Source organism: Schistocerca serialis, chromosome 4 (assembly GCF_023864345.2).
Source record: "Schistocerca serialis cubense isolate TAMUIC-IGC-003099 chromosome 4, iqSchSeri2.2, whole genome shotgun sequence".
Classification (NCBI taxonomy): domain Eukaryota; kingdom Metazoa; phylum Arthropoda; class Insecta; order Orthoptera; family Acrididae; genus Schistocerca; species Schistocerca serialis.
The window spans coordinates 243,595,590-243,613,834 of NC_064641.1; positions in this window are offsets into that span (position 1 = coordinate 243,595,590).

Genomic DNA, 18,245 nt, shown 5'->3' on the forward strand with positions numbered 1-18,245 from the left:
AGCACGACACACTTAAACTGTGATCCTATCTCTAGTAACAATTTGTCATGACTAGATATCGGAGATCGCTCTCAATCGGAATTTATATCGCAATTTGGTTTTTAAAGCGCTATGGAATTCCTAACTTGGTTCTCTCAGCTACATGCAGAAGGAGGAAGGGCCTACTGTGTGATAGGATAGCAACAACAAATACCACTGCAATGTATTGAATCTATGTTCTTGTGGCCATAGACTCAGCAAGTAACATTAGAAATTTAACTACAATTCTGATCAAAATAACACGAACATCTAACACCATCCAAAAATAAATTCTCTAGCGTCAAACTTCTTTGAAAGAATGAGAGCTTTACACTGTTTGTTTCTTACACCGCGATAGAGTTACTTGAGAAGGAAAAACATCTGGGACCAGTTTGCACTCAGCAGTGTACTCAACTACTGTCCACTGGCTGCAACTTTTCGCCTGCTGCCTGTGGGTTGGTCGCGGCTCGTTGTTGGCAACAGCTACATGCATTTCTTGTACCACAAATTCCCTACCATGTACACATCAGAACAGAACCAAGGTTATTGACACCAAAAGTAGCGGGTCGGGGTTTAGTGACACTACATATTGAGTGTCAGTGATGGAGGGGAGCAAAGATCATTATTTTGTCAGGGATGGTGGGAGGGAAAGCAACACTTTGAAGGTGGTGGAATGGGCTCTTTCCTTGGCTTAGTGGGTGAGGTGTGATTGAAACATTGGCCATTTGAACAAACAGAGTAATACAATTCCTCGCGGTTACGGAGCAGCAGAGTCATAGCGTGCAGATCCCAGTGACCGCTGATATGCCAATGGCTCGTGTTGCAGCGGTGCATCAGTGGCACAGCCTTCCATTCAGTAACGTATCCGTCACTCAGTGCGATAGCGGCGCGGTCTTCTCCTTGTGAATTAGCTCGTTGTGTTATTGACAAGTGCCTATGGCGTGGCGCGAAATGTTCGGCCTCAAAATCTAACCAGTGACCCTCAGGTTTGGCATCTTCTGGCGAGCTTCATCAACCTCTAGGTTCATAGGTGACCTATATGGCGAGGCTGCGCTCTCTTCGTCCTCAATAACCACCTAGGTAAGTACCACACAAACTTCTTCCTGGCAACATCTAGGATAGCAAAATGTTCAAATGTGTATGAATGCCTATGAGACCAAACTGCTGAGATCATTGGTCCCTAGACTTACACACTACTTAAACTAACTTACGCTAAAGACAACACGCACACTCATGGCCGAGGGAGGACTCGAACCTCCGGCGGGAGTGGCCGCCCGACACGTGACATGGTGCCTCTAACCGCTCTGGAATCGCATCTTCTGCGATGACCTAATGGCACAGCACCGACATCTTCTTCGGTCGAGCAGTGTAGCAGCTAGATCGTTGTAGCAGAGTATGATGTCCACTGGCTAACCATTAGTCCATCAATCCAGGCGACGTTTCTTCGTGTCTTCTGTCCCCCCTCGAAGGACCTGCTCATTCCCGTTCGTTGGAGATATTTATTCGGTGTTCTCGCCAATGTCGCGAAGTTGCTACGGCGGCGACTGACTCTTCAGTCCTTGATCTATACTTCTCACATTGAGAACCAATGTCGACACACGTGTCGGCTTTCCTCTGTTTTATCTCTGTGCTGACGTGGTCGAGCATTGCCCTGTCATCCTCCTCCGCATTGCCAGATATGTCACACATGTGAGTTCAGTATGCTGACAGTTCCTGGAGCATTGACCACTGATGTGGAAACAACGCAGGTCGTTGTTCTGCTTGGAAACATTGAAGTGTCTGTGTTAGAAGGAATTGATGTTTTCTTTGGTCTGCAAGGTAGTAGTTTTATCACTTTACAGTAGGTCAGTATAGTTTACCATACAGAAAATTGCAGGGAGACTGATGTCATGCACTGGGAACATACTTTTTACATTCAAATATTGACAGAATTGTATTCCAGACGGCTGGTAGGGTGGAAACCAAATAGCTTTAACATTATAGTATATTTAAGTGCAGAAACATGTAGCTTTAGGAGTGCATGTGTTTATGTTCTATGATCATTTCCCTGTTACCAATACCTTCTTGGTACTGACCCCATACACTAGAACAATACTTTAGAATTAATAGCACAGTTGATTTACATAAGATGCTTCAAACTATGTCTGTATGAATTTCCATCACACATAAAACCACATGTTTCTTCTTAACCGTCTGGTATATCGTCCCAGCAGACTAATATCTACTGTACATCGATAAGAGGTGCTAACTACCACGAAATGCGGTTATCTGGAGAGATCTTATGCACTTGGATGGGTGCCGTGAGTAAGACTGGTGTGGAACTGTCTTTGCTAAATAGCTGTTATGGACTCGGCTCACTCTGTTCCTTCACAAGACGAGGAATGTAGCCTTCTACTTTTGGTCAGCTGCAAATTAAATAGGTGCCTCAGTCGTAGGGAGGGTTCGTGACGGAGAGTGCGGGGAGATCTTTGAACCTCTAATTTTACCCTAAGAATGTGAGAATGCTCTGTGACTCCCATCCGCATAGAGAATGATGGGCAATCGTAAATTACACGCTGCGATCGAAGTGTTGGAAATACATAGATTGGTATACGATGCTGTCTGATATACTTTGGCATATATGTTCGAAAATTAACTGTAAATGGGCAGACTGCACAGTCAACTATTTACTTTCGCGTAGAACTCGGAAAGTAATGGAGGGGTGGTTTAGCGATGATACCAAAATGGGGAAACATGCTGTTGTGTCATTGGTTGGTGTTGAAATTACAGAAAAGCTCGTAAAACTGCTAAAATTGATCGCATTACCAGCTGAGTTGCTTATTGCAGTACATTGTCCCATATCAACGGCGTCTTTTCAATCCCATCCATCGTCTGGTATGCTGTTGATTACCGTATATTGAAGGAGTGATGCCACTTTTTTGAGATGGAGCGAGACCCTTGATGGGAGCAATATCATTCAGGCATGGTCTGCATGAGACAGTGATTAAGTACGTGCCTGCAAGCGAGGAATCAATCAAAACAGAACAGCAGAACATCTGCTACTAATTCACGTGAAGGATGAGTTTAAATGTAGAGGTCATTAATCAAATTTAGGTAGTTGTTTGAAAACGCTCCACAATACCGCAAAACTCTTCCAGATTCCATATGTCGCGATGTCTTCCACATTTTTGTCAGTAAGAAACACAGCCTCTGTCTTTTATTTCAATCATCCTGTGTGTTGTGAGAAGAGCAGCAGCATAATTTACAGCATGCAGTTTCTAGTTTTCCATGAGAGTAAATGGATTCAGACATGTTAATGTCAGTTTAGCACCTACACAGACCTTCAAGTCGTGGTGGAAAAACAAAATGTATGGCGGTGCACAAAGCTATAGCAATACACTGCTTGGAGGTATTACAGCAGAAAAAACAATGTATCAAACAACAGCACAGGGACCCTCTCTTGTGGCTGATATTCTATGGGATATGGTCGTCCTACACTAGGTGCGATAAAACTTCACACTGGTCTGTGGAAGCTACTTCAATCACTGGCCACCTGCTCCAATGGACCAGTACACGTGTATTTAATGGCATCACCACAATACGATCAGTGTCAACATGGAAACAATATTTGTTTTCGACATATGGGAAAATCTTATCGAGTTCTCTACCAGGTGACGTTAGTAGAGGTATTTTCTAAAAACTACACTTTAGCTTTTTAATGTATGATGTCCTTAGCAGATAAGATCGAAGAAGGTGACTCGTTTCGACATACCATAGTCGCATGAATATGATTCACCACTGGCTGTAATCATTAAAAAACGTAAAATGGGCCGACTTGTAGCAGGATTGGCATTACAGGACATTTTAATTTCCATTGTCTATACTTTTACAAATAAATTCATAAAACTTTGTCAGCATGACCAGGAAGGATATAGGATTCACACTCACAGGAGTGGATGTTCGAAAACATAACAAAATAATTTTTTTAAATGTGAAATTTCATAATTTTTTCACTTAGTATTCGCTGCACTTCTTGCTATAGGTACACTTCTCTTCATAAGTACGAAAGATTCTTCGATGAATTTTGCTCAGCATACGAACGATACTTACAGACGTATGGAATTCCAGAATTTATTTAATTAATGAAAAAATTAATGAGCTGTTACATTTGAAACTTCGTGTTTAGAAGAAACTCAAATTTTATAGTTAATTATGTCAATTTTTACCACAGTTTTTAATAGATTTGGAAAATTCTGTAGTTTCATACAACTGTAAATATGGTTTTTACCCTGTGCAAAATTCATCAAAGAATCTCTCTTACTTATGAACAAAAGTGTACCTATGGCAACAAATGCAATCATTAGTAAGTGATAAAAATGATAAAATTTTACATGTAAAAAAATTTTATTTGATTGTGCTTTGGAACTTCCACTGCTACATTTAAATTCTGAATCCTTCCTGGTCATGCTAACAAAGTTTTATGAATTTATTTGTAAAAGTATAGACAGTGGAAATTTAAATGCCTTGTGGTGGCATTCCTGCTCCAAATCGGCCTATCTGACGTCCTACCACCCTTAAAAGACGTCTCCATAGGATCCAAGGCAAGTATGTGGTTCAATGGATAGACGTGATTCCAAATTCCAGACAGCATTTCTACTGGAAAGCCTAACTCTAACATTGAGTCTTGTGTGCGCCTGTAGAATCAAGACCGCTTTTTATGCACAGTGGCAGCAGCTTGGTCATTGTGATTGTGTTTTTAATAGCGCAGTCCTTACGTAAATGTATGTTATGGTGGTTGAATCCTCTGCACTCAGCTAAAATGTAGGTTCTCAGTAGTGTTCCCCGAAGAGAACGTCCTCGTCATTCCAGGGATTCCCATTTCGACTACCTGATGAGTGTACTCCAACTACTGAAAATAAAAATTACTCCCCATGCAAAGTAACTCTCATGATCAGTTTAATTACCGTGGACACGATTCTGGAGTGGGAGCGTTAATCAGGCATATTTTCGTTCCGGCAGTATCTTTTAACCCTTTGACTGCCGGAGATGCTCCATCTGCCTGGCACACAGAGGCGCCGCTGCCTGCGGCAGGTGCCCGTCCCTTGGAACTGCCGGCGGGACCGGAGCAGCCCGCGCTGTTCAACCCGCGCTGTGCTGAATATTTATTTTATTTATTTTTTATTTACATGTCAAGTTCCATAGGACCAAAGGTGAGGAGCAAATCCCAAAGGCCACGCACCGTGTCAGTAGATGAAATTACAACATAAAAGTAAAGAGATAAAAATAAAGTGTTTAGGAACCCAAAAACGTCAGTCCATAAGTTTGAGTAAACTCAATCAACAATACAACAAGAATCAGCTTAATTTTTCAAGGAACTCCTCGACAGAACAGAAGGAGTGACCCATGAAGAAACTCTTCAGTTTCTATTTGAAAATGCGTGGGTTACTGCTAAGATTTTTGAATTCGAGTGATAGCTTGTTGAAAACTGATGCACTATATTACTGCACACTTTTCTGCACAAGAGTTAAGGAAGTCTGATCCAAATGCAGGTTTGATTTCTGCCGAGTATTAACTGAGTGAAAGCTTCTTATCCTTGGGAATAAGCTAAAATTGTTAACAAGAAATGACAGTAAGGAATATGAGAGGCCAATGTCAAAATATCCAGAATAGTGAATAGGCGTCGACAATAGGTTCGTGAACTTACACCAGTTATTGCGCGAACTGCCAGATTCTGAGCCAAAAAAAACCTCTTAGAATGGGAAGAGTTACCCCAAAATATAATACCATACGACATAAGCGAATGAAAATAAAGTTGACTTTTTTTGTCGAATGATCACTTACTTCAGATACCGTTCGAATAGTAAAAATTGCAGCATTAAGTCTTTGAACAAGATCCTGAACGTGGGCTTTCCACGACAGTTTACTATCTATCTCAACACCTAGAAATTTTATCTGTTCTGTTTCACTAATCATATGTCCATTCTGTGAAATTAAAACGTCAGGTTTGGTTGAATTGTGTGTCAGAAACTATAAAAACTGAGTCTTACTGTGATTTAGCGTTAGTTTAATTTCTACAAGCCATGAACTTATGTCATGAACTGCACTATTTGAAACCGAGCCAATGTTGCACACAACATCCCTTACTACCAAGCTAGTGTCATCAGCAAACAGAAATACACTCCTGGAAATTGAAATAAGAACACCGTGAATTCATTGTCCCAGGAAGGGGAAACTTTATTGACACATTCCTGGGGTCAGATACATCACATGATCACACTGACAGAACCACAGGCACATAGACACAGGCAACAGAGCATGCACAATGTCGGCACTAGTACAGTGTGTATCCACCTTTCGCAGCAATGCAGGCTGCTATTCTCCCATGGAGACGATCGTAGAGATGCTGGATGTAGTCCTGTGGAACGGCTTGCCATGCCATTTCGACCTGGCGCCTCAGTTGGACCAGCGTTCGTGCTGGACGTGCAGACTGCGTGAGACGACGCTTCATCCAGTCCCAAACATGCTCAATGGGGGACAGATCCGGAGATCTTGCTGGCCAGGGTAGTTGATTTACACCTTCTAGAGCACGTTGGGTGGCACGGGATACATGCGGACGTGCATTGTCCTGTTGGAACAGCAAGTTCCCTTGCCGGTCTAGGAATGGTAGAACGATGGGTTCGATGACGGTTTTGATGTACCGTGCACTATTCAGTGCCCCCTCGACGATCACCAGTGGTGTACGGCCAGTGTAGGAGATCGCTCCCCACACCATGATGCCGGGTGTTGGCCCTGTGTGCCTCGGTCGTATGCAGTCCTGATTGTGGCGCTCACCTGCACGGCGCCAAACACGCATACGACCATCATTGGCACCAAGGCAGAAGCGACTCTCATCGCTGAAGACGACACGTCTCCATTCGTCCCTCCATTCACGCCTGTCGCGACACCACTGGAGGCGGGCTGCACGATGTTGGGGCGTGAACGGAAGACGGCCTAACGGTGTGCGGGACCGTAGCCCAGCTTCATGGAGACGGTTGCGAATGGTCCTCGCCGATACCCCAGGAGCAACAGTGTCCCTAATTTGCTGGGAAGTGGCGGTGCGGTCCCCTACGGCACTGCGTAGGATCCTACGGTCTTGGCGTGCATCCGTGCGTCGCTGCGGTCCGGTCCCAGGTCGACGGGCACGTGCACCTTCCGCCGACCACTGGCGACAACATCGATGTACTGTGGAGATCTCACGCCCCACGTGTTGAGCAATTCGGCGGCACGTCCACCCGGCCTCCCGCATGCCCACTATACGCCCTCGCTCAAAGTCCGTCAACTGCACATACGGTTCACGTCCACGCTGTCGTGGCATGCTACCAGTGTTAAAGACTGCGATGGAGCTCCGTATGCCACGGCAAACTGGCTGACACTGACGGCGGCGGTGCACAAATGCTGCGCAGCTAGCGCCATTCGACGGCCAACACCGCGGTTCCTGGTGTGTCCGCTGTGCCGTGCGTGTGATCATTGCTTGTACAGCCCTCTCGCAGTGTCCGGAGCAAGTATGGTGGGTCTGACACACCGGTGTCAATGTGTTCTTTTTTCCATTTCCAGGAGTGTATTTTAGAGTTATCCGTAATATTAGAGGGCCTAACACTGATTCCTGGGGCACCTCCCACTTAACTGTACCCCATTCATACCCCACATTACAGCCATTTTCAACATTGTGAATAATGACCTTTTGCTGTCTATTGCTAAAGTAAGACGTGAACCAATTGTGAGCTACTCCCCATATTCCGTAATGGTCCAACTTCTGGACTAAAATTTTGTGATCAACACAATCAAATGCCTTAGTTAAATCAAAAAATATGCCTAGCGTTCCAAACCTTTTGTTTAACCCATCCGGTACCTCACAGAGAAAAGATAACATAGCATTTTTAGTTGTTAAACGACTTCTAAAGCAGAACTGTACATTTGATAGCAAATCATGTGATATGTTAGTAAAATGATCAGATGCCCTTACATACACAGTCTTTTAAATAACTTTGACAAACACTGATCGCCTAGAAATAGGTCTAAAATTTTCTACTTTATCCCTTCCTCCCGTTTTATAAAGCGGCTTTACTACTGAGTACTTCAACCGTTCAGGAAACTTTAACTTACCATTCCTAAAGGAAAAATTACAAATATTACTAAATACAAGGCTAACATGTGCAGCACAGTACTTTAATATTCTGCTAGGCACTCCATCATTTCCAAAAGAGTCCTTAGTCTATAGTGATTTAGTTATTGACTCAATCTCCCCCTTGTCTCAGCCACAGCAGAGTATTTCAGACATCAAGCTCGGAAAGGCATTTGCCAAGAGAGTTATATGATTTCCCGTAGAAACTAAATTTTTATTTAATTCACCAGCAATGTTCAGAAAATGATTGTTAAATACTGTACATATATCTGATTTATCAGCAACAGAAATATTATTACTGCAAAATGACTTTATATCGTCAACCTTGTGCTGCTGACCAGCCACTTCCTGCACGACTGACCATATGGTTTTAATTTTATCCTGTGAATTAGCTATTCGATTTGCATACTACACACTCTTTGCCTTCATAATAACTTTTTAAGCACCTTATGATACTGTTTGTAATGGACTACTGTAGCTTGATTGTGACTGCTTCTAACATTTTGATATAATTCCAACTTTGTTCTGCATGATTTCCTTATCCCACTAGTCAGCCACCTGGGCTGCCTAGTGGAAAGCAACTCTCAAAGAGCATGAGAAATGTGTTAAGGAAAGCATTATATTTATCATCTATGTTATCAGCACTATAAACAGGCTGCCATTCTTGGTCCTTGACAAAGTTTAAAAAAATTCTCTATTGCTGTTGGATAAACTTTCCTATATAGTTTGTAATTATATGTGACACTTGAGTACAAAAGTCTCTTAGTGTTAAAATTTGTGCATCATGGTCTGAAAGGCCATTCATCCTTTTACTAATAGAATGCCCATCTACTAATGAAGAATGAATAAAAATATTGTCTATGACTGTGCTACTGCTCCCCTGCACCCTCTGCATCAGATCATATGAATTTAGGAGCTCTACCAACATCCTTTTTCTTGCGCCACATATAACTAATTTTTAGTACTTTCTAAAAAGTGAATCAAGAACCCCCTCCAGCTTGAGCAAAAATGCTCTGAAGTCTGAGTTAGGAGACCTATAAACAACAACAATTAGAAGTTTAGTTTCACTAAATTCAACTGCCCCTGCACAATATTCAAATGTTCGTTCAGTGTAGTGTCATGATACATCTATGGACTCAAAGGGAATATTGTTTTTTACGTAAATAGCTACTCCCCATCCTGCAAGGAACTCCTTGAAAAACGTTGGACTGATTGCGACTCGCGTAGAGCCAGTGTGAATTTTTGGCCGTTTTGCAAGGAAATCAAATTTGGCCGTCTTGTACAATATCATGCGTTCTCTTAAGAATAGTAATGAAAAGAATTTTACGAGCCACATTTCGCCAGAAAATTCTAGGTAATATCGGCCAGAAAAATAGGCACTCGAAAAAATGTGGAAATTTGGCTTCTTGCATCTCGTGGGCTAGTCCTACGACGAACGTGAAACTTGCCATACAGTAACCTAACAACACAAGGTACTGAAATATAACGTTTCATCTGCCTAGCATATTCCAGTACTATTTTCCACTAATCTACAAATTAGACGATTACACGAAAAGATTTTCTTTTTTATGAAAAGATGAAAGCAGAGTATATTCGATACTTATTTTACGAATACCGTTTTCTATTAACGCCTCAAAGCCAGTCTCATTCGAATAACCAATTTTAAGCCCCCCACCCTCCCCACAACATGAGTTTAATTTCCAATATTGGCTAACAACAGAGGCAAAATAGCATGAAAAATTACACTAAGGACAGAGTTTTAACTGTGGCATGTTATTTCTCGTTGATCAAAGGCGTCTGAAACCAGTTATGGAAAATAGGTTTTGTACAAGTAGACCAAATGTGATCCATATTTGTACCACTAAGAATAAAAGAATATAACTGTCTATGTTACGTCTTAATAATCTAAATGTATCGTACTTTTATCGTGGGTTTTGTTATATTGGCGCAATGTACTCAGAGTAATTACATTTGCCACAGTACAGATATTGCGCCAGCTCAATCACCAAGTCCGTTCATTTGCCAGCAAACTGCTACATTTGAAGAAGTCAGGTATTGTTTGAATAATTTTTCACCTGTTGCACACAATGGAAGTTTTTCATTGATATCTAGCTTCCCAGCGCACTTTCTGTTTCGTCAAAACCACGCACCTGCTCATTAGCATGCTGTTCTGCGAATGTTCACTCACAATAACAGCCGGAAAATGTCTCCCTGTGAATCGCAGAGGCTTCTCGTCATCGTAGTACCTTCCCCTACCAGCTTTTATCCGTTCTGTAGCATATTTTTCTACAATCAAGAGAAAGGTGAAACTCTGCGAGAGCCATTTTTCGCTCTGTTACCGACCGGTGGAGAGCATGAGCATTTAGAATGCACAAATCCACAACGTGAGAAAAATAAGTATTTCTTGTATCATTTCACAGTCTTAGCTCAGTAACATGGCACAACGCTCAACTGCATCCACACTCGAATTGTGATCTACAATACACTGAGGTTTTTTTTTATTTTTTGCCAGTATTTCTGTCAGTCTTCCCTGTTTCAACCATTTCTGTTGTGTGACTTGTGATCAACCTGCACACCTCTCTCTTATCGCACCATTTAGTAGCAAGGATCCTGTCAGTGGACTTAAACTCAGTTTCTCCTCGTTTTAATTTCTTCTGCAGTTTTGGCGTGTTGCACCTGTTCCTACAAACAGTGCCACATGCGCCTGTTCCATGCTTGTGAAGCCAGAGGAACAGGTCCGCGCTGGAGTACCAATAGTATGAAATATGAGCCTGTTCCAAATTGGGCCCCATAAGAGTTGTCACTGCGTCGCCACGTTTTCCTAAATTGTGGAATCCAATTTCTGTTTACGCGCCCGTATATACTATAAAATCCAAAATATAGTCACTCTGACAGTCACACAGTACAAATGTCTTTATTCGAAATCTACTTCACCTGGTTGGAATAAATTGCTTAAAAGGTAATCGTCCTTTGAACAGCAAGAGACTTTCATCTATACAAAGCTTGTGATGTGGACGAAATGAATTACGAAATGTCTTACGAACTTTGTCAATAATAGTCCTAATCTTAAATAGACTTTCGCCTCCAGTACTCGCAAAGTTATCACTGAAGTGTAGTATTCTCAGAAGTAGACAAAAACAGTCTCGGAACATAATTTTGCTGAAACCTGGTGTGCTCAAAAGTGTATCTCTGGACCAAGAATCACTTAATTTTACCATCTTAACTAGCGCCATTAGAAGTCAAATAGCAAAAAACCAATACATTTCCTCAAATCCTGTGTCTTCCCACTTTGACAGTCGAGAATTCACAGTTTCTGCAACATTTCTTCTGGTGTAAACGTAAAAACGATTTGTTTCGTCTGCAGTAAAATGCAACAACTCTTCAGACATAAATATCACAAAAAAATGAAAGAATACTTGTTGACATTTGTGTCCTGAACTCGCATCAAAGTAATGGTTCAACGACTGGAAGTCAGTTTCTTTCCAGTCACAAGTGTCACTTTAATGGTTCAACGACTGGAAGTCAGTTTCTTTCCAGTCACAAGTGTCACTTAAACGCGCTCTTTTCTGAACCGTTTCTCTGTCCCTTTCTGATTCCTCGGATTCAGAGGAACTGCTGGCTGTAATTCTTGCTCTCCACTCTGATGTAAAGGACTGACGGCTACAGCTTCAAGATTCTGTTGAAGACTCATCACTGCTAGCAACATCAGATAATTCACACTCACTGTCGCTCCTAGTGAGCATATCCAGGCTCTTTTTATCTGTGCAACCAAGGTGACGTGAAATTCCTCCTATAGAAAACAAGAAAACTGACGAAAACATGGGAAGCAAAGTCAAATTCTGCAAAGAGGAAACACAGCAACAAACATATACGCACTCCCGAACTATGCAGTCAGACCACTGAACAGCTGCTGGAAGAGCAGGGCGGAAAGACAGCTCTGTGTGTTTACACGTCTGTCGCACTCAGGTACAGGGTGTTACAAAAATGACCGGTATATTTGAAACGGCAATAAAAACTAAATGAGCAGCGATAGAAATACACCGTTTGTTGCAATATGCTTGGGACAACAGTACATTTTCAGGCGGACAAACTTTCGAAATTACAGTAGTTACAATTTTCAACAACAGATGGCGCTGCAAGTGATGTGAAAGATATAGAAGACAACGCAGTCTGTGGGTGCGCCATTCTGTACGTCGTCTTTCTGCTGTAAGCGTGTGCTGTTCACAACGTGCAAGTTTGCTGTGGACAACATGGTTTATTCCTTAGAACAGAGGATTTTTCTGGTGTTGGAATTCCACCGCCTAGAACACAGTGTTGTTGCAACAAGACGAAGTTTTCAACGGAGGTTTAATGTAACCAAAGGACCGAAAAGCGATACAATAAAGGATCTGTTTGAAAAATTTCAACGGACTTGGAACTTGACGGATGAACGTGCTGGAAAGGTAGGGCGACCGCGTACGGCAACCACAGAGGGCAACGCGCAACTAGTGCAGCAGGTGATCCAACAGCGGCCTCGGGTTTCCGTTCGCCGTGTTGCAGCTGCGGTCCAAATGACGCCAACGTCCACGTATCGTCTCATGCGCCCGAGGTTACACCTCTATCCATACAAAATTCAAACGCGGCAACCCCTCAGCGCCACTACCATTGCTGCATGAGAGACATTCGCTAACGATATAGTGCACAGGATTGATGACGGCGATATGCATGTGGGCAGCATTTGGTTTACTGACGAAGCTTATTTTTACCTGGATGGCTTCGTCAATAAACAGAACTGGCGCATATGGGGAACCGAAAAGCCCCATGTTACAGTCCCATCGTCCCTGCATCCTCAAAAAGTACTGGTCTGGGCCGCCATTTCTTCCAAAGGAATCATTGGCCCATTTTTCAGATCCGAAACGATTACTGCATCACGCTATCTGGACATTCTTCGTGAATTTGTGGCGGTACAAACTGCCTTAGACGACACTGCGAACACCTCGTGGTTTATGCAAGATGGTGCCCGGCCACATCGCACGGCCGACGTCTTTAATTTCCTGAATGAATATTTCGATGATCGTGTGATTTCTTTAGGCTATCCGAAACATGCAGGAGGCGGCGAGGATTGGCCTCCCTATTCGCCAGACATGAACCCCTGTGACTTCTTTCTGTGGGGACACTTGAAAGACCAGGTGTACCGCCAGGATCCAGAAACAATTGAACAGCTGAAGCAGTACATCTCATCTGAAGCCATTCGGCCAGACACGTTGTCAAAGGTTTCGGGTAATTTCATTCAGAGACTACGCCATATTATTGCTACGCATGGTGGATGTGCGGAAAATATCGTACTATAGAGTTTCCCAGACCGCAGCGCCATCTGTTGTTGACAATTGTAACTACTGTAATTTCGAAAGTTTGTCTGCCTGAAAATGTACTGTTGTCCCAAGCATATTGGAACAAACGGTGTATTTCTATCGCTGCTCGTTTAGTTTTTATTACCGTTTCAAATATACCGGTCATTTTCAAACATCCTGTAGCTGTGACTCAGCGCGCCTAAACTCGTCACTAGTGGTGAAAAGGCCGGTGGCGCGGTACGCGTCAATACGTCCTTAGCGTCAGGTGCCCCAGGGGAACGGAGAGGCATGACGAGTTAACACGTCCCCAGCAGGCGAAGAGGCGAAGGGCTAACGAAATATCAATCTTCCACCTACGCAGGGAGAGACAGTCATCGTAATAAAATCAGTTATATTACTGTACATATAAAGTGATATGTAATATGAACCAGATGTTTACAACTTCTCTTTGCTATTACTTTAAGGTACTTCACATGTGGCAAAGCGTTTGGTTACTTTCAAAAATGGTTCAAATGGCTCTAAGCACTATGGGACTTAACTTCTGAGGTCATCAGACCCCCAGACCTAGGACTACTTAAACCTAACTAAGCTAAGGACATCACACACATCCATGCCCGAGGCAGGATTCGAACCTGCGACCGTAGCAGGCGCGTGGTACCGGACTGAAGCGCCTTGAACCGCTCGGTCACATCGTTTGGTTACTTTAAGAGAATTCAAAAGTGAGGAGGCATCCTGTGACAGAGGCAGATCATAGCACATTGTCATGAGCCAAAAATGAGTTTAATATTCTAGTCCTGTGATGCAGGACTTAACACACATTAAGGTGATTAGAACAGATTTTTTCCTACCTGATGAGAGAATATTTAGAGGAAATGTAGGCTATCCCATACAGTAACAGGGTTTTCAGAACAGGTAACGATACGTTAGGGATGTGAAAACACGTGTATGCACCTTCTCTTCTGTCTTCGAAAGTAACTTGCATAAAAGGCATTTCGTGTGAGAAATTAGAGGTGTTTGGCCAAGATTGTCGTCTTTGATTGGGTAAAGTGGATTCTTTTTAAACTGGGCAGTCTGTGGGTAGATATAATTGCTTATAACTACTGCATACATCCGAGCAACAACTGTTTGTTTTGCAGTGCACCGTGGCTGGCGGCATTTGTTTTGCTGTGCGCAGCAGCTATCGACAGAAATGTTCTCGAGGCTTTAGCGACTGGAAGTTGTGGGTTAGCTCAGCTTCTGGCAGGCAGTTAGATACAAAGAATGCGTGAACCTGTCTGCTCTTGCCTACGGCAGTAGGGGCTAGAGATGTGACCAGTGTAGTGTGTGAGTGGGGATAGAAGCGGATGTGTGTGTTGCGTGAAAGAAGATTCAAACTGACGGATGTTTGCACTGGACATATTGATGACCTGTACCACTCCAGTCTTCCCCAGATGCCCTCCATGGTTGAAGGTGGTGGACTCTGGCACACACGTGCGTCCACGACTGTGGCTGATGCTGCAGCTGTACTTCTCACTGACCTCCAAACGTGGTCTATGAGGGGATGGGCACGCTGCGTATGGACCTCAGGTCATAGGTGCGTTGGATGTATGTGTGTTTCAGCTGTCTCTGACATGTAGTCATGGCAACTGTTGCTGTGGGCTGAATAGTGGTTTAAGTCTGTCTTGTTGAGTGCTTCTCAATGCATCGCAGTGAGTCGGTCTTGCAGTGGTATTTGCTGTTGTCTCTATCCTATCACACAGAACGTCCTTCCTCCTTCCAAATATAGTGGAGAGAAACAATTTAGGAATTCTGTAGTACTTCAGAAACCCATTCGCGATGTCAAATTGATTGATAGCTATCTCTGACTTCTAGCCACAACAACTTATTAGTATGGATTGGATCGCTGCTTTGTGTATAGTTCAGTACGACTTCGACCGACGGCGTGTGCTGGCCCAGCAGTTTCACACGAAATGATGTGGCCCCTTGAGAGAGTAGAGAGCGTATGATTCGACAGGAATTTCTGAGGTATCAGTATCAAAAGTTTGCCACCACTTGACGCTTTTGTCCGGGGATTAGCGTGGTACTTCTCGTGGCTGTAGACAAGCAGATGGTCGACAGCGGTGTGGCGGGACGGATGGCGTTTACAAGCCGCTCCGGCGCGCGCCGACTCCGGACAGAATTCGCTTGTGGCGAGACGTCAGAAAATTTTTAGTTATGTTTAAACGATCTGTGACAGTGTAACTACGTCTTTCCTTTCATGATCGGAATGTAGATTTGCCCCTGAATGTATACTTGCCCTCATGTAGGCAACCAGCACCGTGTAGTGACGCCGGTGTTGTCCTCCTACTACCGAAACCTTACGATCCGCAACAATGTTCTGAATTTGTTTTTCGGCTTCTGGCACGGATTGAAGTTGATTAGTATGTGACAAAGCGACGAAGCACATTTTACAGCTCAGGGTGAAGACATATATCTGCCGAATTTGGAGTACAGTTAAACAGCATGTGACTGTGTGGTGTGGATTCACAAGCATCTTTATTCTTGGTCCGTTTTTCTTTGAAGAGAATGAACCCAGGGGCTGTTGTGTACCATGACGTCTTCACACTATCGAGTCCCCCTGGCACAGGATGTGATTCTTGCTCTGGAAGAGCGCAACTGTGTGGAAACCAGCTTTCATGGAAAATGAAGCAATCAATATCTCAAGTCGCTCGCCCAGTGAAAGATCTTAATGCAACGTTCCACGGCCGTGTTATCTCCAGCGGTTTTCCAGATGCATGGTGTGCAAGATCAATTGATCTGAAGCCAAGGACCTTTGGTTGTGGAGCTGTCTAAATGAACGCATTTACCAGGGACACGTTCGGGTTGTACATGATTTGGAGGTCAATATACAAGAAAACATCGCTCAGCTCCTACAGGAACTGCTGGCCAGTAACTGCTGTTTACAGTTGCAGCATCTCATCGACTTCTCTTGTGTTCACATTGAACAAAATGTAAAAGCATAAAAGTTAATAATAAAATCAACGTTATGGTTTTGCCACTTGTTTAATCTTTCCTGCCCACATTCTGTTCCTAAGGCATTAGATATGGAAACATTTTTATATGTCTTTCTTGCATTCATAGCGCCACATGTGCACCTTGTAGCCAAAATTGGGACCTTTTTTTTTTTCATCGCAAATCAATTCCGCATTAACGCATTAGTATATCTACCAAGTTTCACTGCTATACGATAATTAAAGCCCACACTGAACCCCTGTGAGTAGCTGCACTTTACTTATACCCACCCGACACTTTCTTCTGGCTGCCAGCACTATGGTTCAATCCCCGTTTTCATTACTGTAAAGTCTGCTATGTTACAGTTGATGTAAGCGTTTCTTCCTTCCACAGTTGCCTTTACGTTCCCGAATTCATGATAACCACCCATATATGTCAACAGGTACACTTTAGTCTATATACTCCTGCTTTTTCTGGCAATTAATGAGCATCCATAGCAGATCTTAGATATTACTGTATCTTCTAGGTATGTTTTTATGGCATCTATTTATGCCATTTTCCAAACCTTCCGTATGTAGTCAATAACATAATCATGAAGGGTACAAATATTTTTAAGAAGTAATTCAGATTCAGTTTCATAATTATTGAAACGAGTTGGGCAGTCCTAACACTCAGTTTAAAAAAATTTAGACATTTGGGAAAGGTCATTTCGAAAGAGAAAATATTATTTACGTAAGGAAAACATCATTTAATAAACTCAGTTAGCCAATAATCAATGCACCTATAGTATTTGTTCACAGCCTGCAATAAATAATGATACGCAAGACAGAATCTGATGATTTCTGCATTATCATTAGAGGTAGTTTTCAGCTGAATTACTTGTAGTAACTCATAGCATTTTATGCCAAAATGACGTTGCAGAATGCCGCTACAAGATGTATGATAACTTAAAAGTAAATTTATATCTATTAACATTTATTGATTAATTAAATGGTCCAAGATTTCACTATATAGAGATGACTATATCTCTTACATTTTTAAGAGCTTAAGGAGATCTTCTCTGCAAGCTGCTATATCAATAGATCTCAGTTCTATTACATTCAAGTCCATTAGCAGATTGTTTCCAGCTACAGAGAAAATAACTCCACGCACAATAAACATACGCGTCTAACTTTTTCCAATATATTATAATATTATAGAAGAATAATATTATAGAAAGTTGTCAGAATATAGAAAATTGTCAGAAATGCCTGCTCCAGATCTACATCTTTCTACTCGCCCGGAAACCTGGTCAGTTGGTAAATAACAATGTCCTTGAAACAAGGAAGTGTGTTGTTCGTTATTTCAAACATTTTAATTACTTTAACAACTGTTGTTACAAAATCATAGGGAAATACGCTTGCAGTCAGCAGAATCAAGCAAAGAACGCTGACGATGGTCTTCATTATGCTTACAAATTGTTCTTGGAAGTGAGCCATCACTGGCATATTTAAGTGCTTCATCATATTCTTAAATTTTTAAATGTCTTTTTTAGTGAAACGACACATGTGACCAGCTAAACGTTAAATTTTTTTTTTTGGTGCATACAAATAAACGGAATAAAATCAAACAATTCTATACATCTCAGTGAGGGACTTGGGAGCGGTTACGATGAGTTCGTGACTGCTTGGCGTCCACAGATGGGCCAGGTGCAATACGACACATAAGAAATAAAGAAAGACGGATTTAAGACGGCATGGAAATACAAACAATTTTCAAATCCATTGCACGTGTATAACATTCCACAG